Genomic DNA, 7150 nt, shown 5'->3' with positions numbered 1-7150 from the left:
GCGCACATGACAAATACACGGCCTCTTATCCAAACCAAAGCTTACGACGGGACGAACTCGGCGCTGCGCGCAGTGCCTACTCAGAACAAAGCGTGGACGACGGTCGCGAAGGGAATACGCATTTCTTCGTAAGTGACCGCTCAAGCTCGCGCAGAATTTAACAGAGCAAGAACAAGCATTCAGAAACTTACCTCGCAAAAGAGTGATGGTAGCGTCGGCCTGAAGTATGCCCGTTCAAATCTATGCAACCAAACTTTTCTCCTTTCTGCGTCGCGTTTCCCGGACGGAATAACGAAGTCTTGTGCCCTGCCTGACGATATTCGCGCTGCCTAAGGCACAACACATCGACACCGAGAAGCAACCTAAAACGACACCGGTGCGACATTTTTTCGAAGCGAGCAGCTAATTCCGGTACTGAAGCACGGTGGCGACGGTGGCTCGGAAGCCAGCAATGGCGTCGCAGCGGCGGCGTTGCGCAATGTCCCAGCCGGCGAGGCATCGGCGAGGCGACCCGGCGGCGGAGCAAAAAAAACAAAACCACGTGACTTTTCCCTTGGCCAATGGCGCGCGGCGTTCGCCGGCGAAAAAGAAAATGGCAAAAAACGAAGTAACAGAGGAGCGCGGGCGAGGGCGAAAGGCGGCGAGATCTAAAGATGGCGCTACCTTAGTAATTTTAGGGACCTTAGCCCCTACAGGCCGCGCTCGAGGCGTATATCTCATGACTTCTCGCTTTGTTTGGTTGTGTTTGTTTGTTTTAACTTTTTACCAAATGATCCCCAATCCTTTTACTTTTAATTGTGAATCGATTTTTCTTTTTTCGGATAGTTTTCTTGCAAGTTCCCAGGTCCACTAGAGCTGTGCACGGGCCCGGGCCGGCCCGAAAGCCCGAGCTCGGCCCGACCCGCGGGCCGGGCTCGGGCCGGGTAGCATGCAATATTTCGGGCCCGGGCCGGACTCGGGCTTGAACCAAAAATTTTGTCGCGCCGGGCCGGTCCGATCCGGCCCGGGCAGTTCCTGAGGCACGGCTATCCTGTGCAGCAAATTCTAAATTGTTGGCAAGAGAAAGTTTTTTGATATTTCCGGTAAAGTGAAAAAAAAAAAAAAGGAAGTGCTGATTCACTACCGCGCCGTTAAAAGATATGATAAAAAAACGATTGCACTTAGAAAGCCTTCACATCAATAAAAGAAACGTCTGGGTCCCACCAGCTTAGTTCCTGCTGCTGAGCACGAGGTCGCGGGTTCCATTCCCGGCCGCGGCGGCCGCTTTTCTGATGGAAGCGAAAAGCAGAAACGCCCGTGTGTACGAGATTTCGGCGCGCGTTAGATCCCCAGGTGGTCAAAATTAATCCGGAGGCCTCCACTACGGCGCACCTCATCGCCTGCGTTGCGTCGGCGCGTTAAACCCTACAATCAATCAAACCATCAGATTAGTGGGAGAGAGCGGGCCAGGAAACGAGGACACTCCAGCCACCGACTACAACATGATTGTATTTGCTCTCCTTTTCAAACTAAAACAAACCCTTTTCAAACTAAAACAAACAGAACAAACGTGGCCTGGATTTTGCAGTGTGTGCAGAGTTTGAAGAACCAATTTTCTAAGCAGAGCCCATAATTATTTCGCGCAAGAATTTCTTTAGAGCCATGACTAAAGGCAAGAAAGAACTGAAGCGCAGATAAAATCATGCTGCCAACGTAACTAGAGGGAAAGACAAAAATTTCAGCAAGGAATGGAAGAACGCAAGGTGCAATATCTGTTGAAGAATTACAATAATAAAAAAAATCACCTTACTCGGAACCATTGAAGGTATCCTCGGGTGTGCCTTGATTTCGAAGGCTGGCAAATGAAGTTACACGGCTACCGAAAAAAAAAAGCTTCTAAGTGAGGATAAGTTGTACAAAGTTCGGTCCAAGTTTAAAGGAAATTTAAATCTTAGACAGTCGTATTCGCTTTGTGCTTACGCTTTTTAGGTTAACAACAAACATCTTCAAGTTCATGTTAATATCCTGTCGGACTAGGGATGATATTTAACAACACTCTGGCGGGCTCGGGCCGGGCTCGCGCTCAGATTTTAAATATTCGTCGGGCTCAGGCCGGGCTCAATTTTTATGAATTTCTCGGGCCCGGGCCGGGCCCGGGCCGTGTCTCTATCGGGGCGCGTCGGGCCGGGCCTAGAAATTTCGGCCTGTTCACAGCTCTAAGGTCCACCGCCTCACCCAAAATTAACATCTGCATGCTGCGCCACTATTTCCTGTACCTATTAAATGGCTTCGCCGATTAGGCATTTTTCTTCAGTTACAAAGCGCTATACATTTGGGGCTTCTTGGCAGATTTTTTCTTTATGTGTTAACTGCGGTGCTTTAGATAAGCCTCTGCTATTTCGTTCATTCACTTTTAGCTTTTGTTTTCCCCTTGGAGAAACAACTACATACACTACTACAACAACTGAGTGCCCTCGCTTCGCCATTTGCGCATTATCTTGCATATACAAGGTATGCTTTTTGCGGCTATGATTTTCGGCAAAGAAGGCTCATGATTAATATCAGTTAACTGCGAAATCAGACAGACTTAGTGGAAGAACAGGGCAATTCATGTAACATATACCTCTCCCGCGAAGTCTTTTCACAATACATTGCCGGTCGAACGCACTTATATAAGACGCAACTTTTTCGCAGATGAGATTTAACACCAAAACGAACGATCAAGAAGCGAGCCTCAGTGATGCATTATTATGCGTGTTACATTTAAAAGTGTAGAGACATTGCGCTGACTTAAGTTTACAAAACAAAAAAGTAGGAGACGCACGTATAGGCGGTAGGCGCGGATGCGCCTCTGTGTGCCGTGTTTCTCCCGCTATTTCATCTTGTCGACTTAGCTAGCGCAGTGTTTTCACTGTTAAGACGTACAAACAAGCCCACAAATAAGTTCTCCTTCCCTCTGGAAGCGGTTTGTGGCCACGGAATGCGTGTGCATATAAGAATCCGATAGAACATCCCCGTGCTTGCAGCGCGCTGCCCCAGCGGCGGGGATCAACATGGCGGTTTCCGTAGCAGACGACGCAGTTGTCTCCACCCGTCACGGAGGGGCGGCGAGGAGGAACATCCAGGCACCCTAGGTCAGAGGGTTTGGAGCGCACGCGCACACTTTCCATAGCCGCGTCCAGCTGCGCGGCAACGGCGTCTCGAGCGAGGTTGGGCGCGAGTTACACGGTCACCACAAAGACTCCGTCTCCGGTGTAGGCAAGGGTGTACAAGTCCTTGTACGGAGACGTGTCTCGAACGGGAGACGTGGAAACGGCGTGCGATATCAAGTTCCCTCGGGCGTGTCCTCTCCCCTTGCCCTCCGCTACTCCCGCCCGAGCTACCACCTGCTCCGGTTGCTAGGCGCGCCACAGCTGTTGCTAGGGGCGAGGAGGAGCGCGGAGAGATAACACCTGCGGGCGCACGCCGACGGAGCACGACAACCCCCGACTAAGAAATGCATTCGCATTTACGACGACGACGACGACGAAGGCAGAACTACGAGGCGCGCGCTCACGTGCGCTCGCGCTGGAGGAATGCAGGCGCACGCCGGCCAACGGAGCAAGACAACCCCCGGCTAATAAATGCATTCGCATTTAAAATTTTGGCGAGGGTTTCGCGGACCCCTAAAATGCCCCGCGGACCCCTTCGGGTTCGCTGCGGTCATTGGGGTCCATTTGAGAAGCAGTGCTGTATCTATCAAGCCGCTCAAACAATTCTGCTCGCACCGTAAGACCCATGCGCTTTGCAGCTGTGGACTCACGCCCCTTGAACGTGCAGAATCTAGCATCCAGAATTACTTACCTTGGCTTAAAAAGGCGGCATAGGTGGTGTTCACTGAAAAGTTTAGCTGTCAATTTCTTCGCTTGGCAACACTAGAAACGACCACGGAGACGCATTGAGGACAGACAATCTGTTTGTCCTCACGCAACGTATTGAGGTTGCCCAACAGGCCCGGAGCCCCCTGTACGTAGCTTTTCTGGACATATCGAAAGCCTATGACTGTGTGGACCAGCAGATCCTGTGGTCCATTTGGCAGGATTTGGGGCTTGAAAGCAATGACATTGCCCTGCTTAGAGCACTCTACTCAGGGGTGACAGCACAACTGGAGTGGGATGGACATGTTACAGCGCCAGTGAGTGTGCCAGGGATGCCCACTTTCACCGGTACTCTTTATGCTGTGGCGGGGCTGACTCAGCGACTGGAATCTTCGGGCCTGGGATACGCTCTCCAGCACCATGAGGAGGGGCAGTTGGTAGCACGGAGGTTTCCAGCACTTGTGTATGCGGACGATTTCACTGTGCTTGCGGGCTCCCCGGGTGAGCTGCAGCAGTTGTTGGACATGTGTGGCACGGAGATGACACGACTGAGGCTGAGGTTTAACCAGGCGAAATGTGTGGTTACGGTGTGGGGAGTGGGTGCGGAGTGTGCGCAGGTGGACTGGACACTACAGGAAGGTACAATTAGTCGGGTGAAGTCTGTCGGCGTGAGTCTCAGCGCGACGGCTGACTACCTGAATCCTCACGAGCGGGAAATGAAGACCAAGGCGGCCCGCAACAAAGGGATGCTGGTACGACAGGCGCTGTGGGCCTTCAACCAGTACGAAGTCTTGGGGGCGCTGTGGAAGATGGTGGCGGTCCCGGGGTTGACATACGCCAATGCAGCGCTATGCCTCTCAACAGGGATGAGAGAGTTCCTGGAGAGACGCCAGAGAGAAGTGGGCAGGATGGCGTTGGGGACCCACCAACAGACACCAGTGGAAGCGATCCAAGGAGAGCTGGGCTGGTCATCATTTACAGCCCAGGAGGCGGTAGCAAAGGCAGCGTACGAGAATAGGCTCCTGCGCCTCCCTGAAGGCAACCTAGCCCGGCAAGTGCTGGTGTACCCTAGTTTTTGGGGCGGTCGACGAGATGGACGCGGCGGACTGTGAAACTGCGTCGAGTTTTCGACCTGCCGATGGTCAGCCTCGCGACGGCCGGCAGCAACAGCGGGATCAAGGAAGGAGGTGCATGAGAAGGTGCACAGCGCTGAAACCAGGAAATGGCAAGAGGCATGCCAGCAGAAGTCTTCCCTAGCAGTATACTGCAGGGAGAAAACGGAAATCCACAGGGAGTGGCTGTACGACAACTCCAAGGGGAGCGGTTTCCTGGCGGGGCAAGGTGCGGTGTGCTGCGCACGCGAACGTGGAGAGCGCGCTTCACAGCTAATTTGGCAAAGACCTGTGCGCTCTGCGATTCTGCGGAAGAGACGACGGAGCACGTGGTGGTGGCATGTCCGGGTATCTTTCCCATTGCCCGTACATCGCCGCTGTCAATTGCACTTGGGTTCAGGAAGCCGGAGGAAACTGAGACTATCGGGGACGGCAGTGGTGACAGCCGCGGTGCAGCCACTGCCACTACAAAACGGCGGCTGGAGTTTTGGTGGCAACACGGGGCAGTGCAACGGAGTGCTTGAGCTTCATTTGGTGCGACAAAAGTGTAGCATTCTCGCATTCTTGGTTTTATTTTTTGTTATTATTATTTTTGGCTTCGCCGCGCCACTAGGCGAGGGCAACCCGTTATAAAGGGCATAGCCGCCATCACCATCACCATGGCCGATGCGCCACGGACATGGCGCGGCTTGTGCCACTGCGCCCGCACGCCGAGAAAAAAAAAAAAAAAAAAAAAAAAAAAACCAGGGAAGCATGCGCAAGACTTCAATCGCGCAGCGGTTTTAGGTGAGCATTGACGTACACATAGTTCGTTTCAGTAGCACAGGCCCTGCCTTGCGGTTCTAGGGCTAGCTCTTCCTCGGCCATGCGAACTACCCGCGGTCGGGCCATGCCGAGAACTGCGACGATGTTGCGCGCGAGGTCTCTTCTACGATACTGCGCGCATGCGCACAGCGATGCGAGCTTCCGTGCAAAGGGCTCTCCTACGACACTGAGCGGCCGCTACCACGTGTCTTTCCGTTGTAGAGTGGGCACTGGGTAATGCGACAGCTGCGCGGCGCCTACGCGATAACGTTCCTCGCGGGAAGTTTTCGACGCGCGCGAACCCCGAACCTACGGCCAGTAACAACAGCTCCGCTGTTAAAAACAGCGGCGTGCGTCGTCTGCTCCGTTTCAACCCGATTCTTAACGGTGGTGTAAACAGAGATGTTATTACATTAAACTCGAGGCATTCCTTTGCGTTAGGTGTGTTAAAATTTGGAATGTTCAACACAAATGTCCTGGCTGACCTGGCCAGGCTGCTCATTGTCGTCATGACAATAAAACACATCCCCAAGCCCAACACGGCAGCGGCAGTGCTATGGCATTTACAATTCACTCACACCTCCCCGAGACAACTATGGAAGATATGGTGGTAGCCCAGAATTAGAGGCAACACTACTGCGCCTCTAGCAGGCCCCCTCCTGCTGGTACTGTGGGCACTGCCATGCAACAAATATAACAGCATTTTCGTAGCGACTGTTCTGGTGGATCCTTGGCTTGCTGTGAAATGCTGTGCCGCTGGGTGCGGCCAGAGCGAACCTACACCCATTGCACCGCCAGCAGTTTCGCCTGTACCTTAGCAACAATGGCACTGCTGCTGTGGAGCGATTGATTGACTGTAGGGTTTAACGCGCCGACGCTACACAGGCGCTGAGGCGCGCCGTAGTGAAGTGCTCCAGATTAATTTTGACCGCCTGGGGACCTAACTTAACGTGCGCCGAAATCTCAAACACACGGGTGTTCTTGCTTTTCGCCTCCATCAGAAAAGCAGCCGCCGCAACCGGGAATCGAACCTGCGTCCACGTGCTCCGCAGCACAACGTCATAGCCACTGAGCCACCGCTGTTGCAGTGGGGTCACATGATGTGTTGCAGCCGATTGAGATGTCAGGACGGCGCATACCTGCATTTGCAGCCAGTGGGAATTAAGGTGCCGTTTCACTGCTACAGACAATGCCAATACCAGCTTTTTCGCTCAATGGGCCATTTCATGCTTTTGCATTAAAACACCCGCAGCGGATGAGAATCGAGCTCACGACACCTTGAGCTCCGTAGCTGTGGCACCATTGTGACGGGCACAGGGCAAAAGAGATATCTCCAAGGACTTGTTTCAGCAACTATGTTACTCTGCCTTGTTCCTATGACACTCTTATGTACGTCCA

The sequence above is a fragment of the Haemaphysalis longicornis genome, unplaced genomic scaffold (genome assembly GCF_048455015.1).
Source record: "Haemaphysalis longicornis isolate Haplotype H1 unplaced genomic scaffold, Haemaphysalis longicornis Haplotype H1 scaffold_2, whole genome shotgun sequence".
NCBI lineage: Eukaryota > Metazoa > Arthropoda > Arachnida > Ixodida > Ixodidae > Haemaphysalis > Haemaphysalis longicornis.
This window is presented reverse-complemented; position numbering follows the sequence as displayed.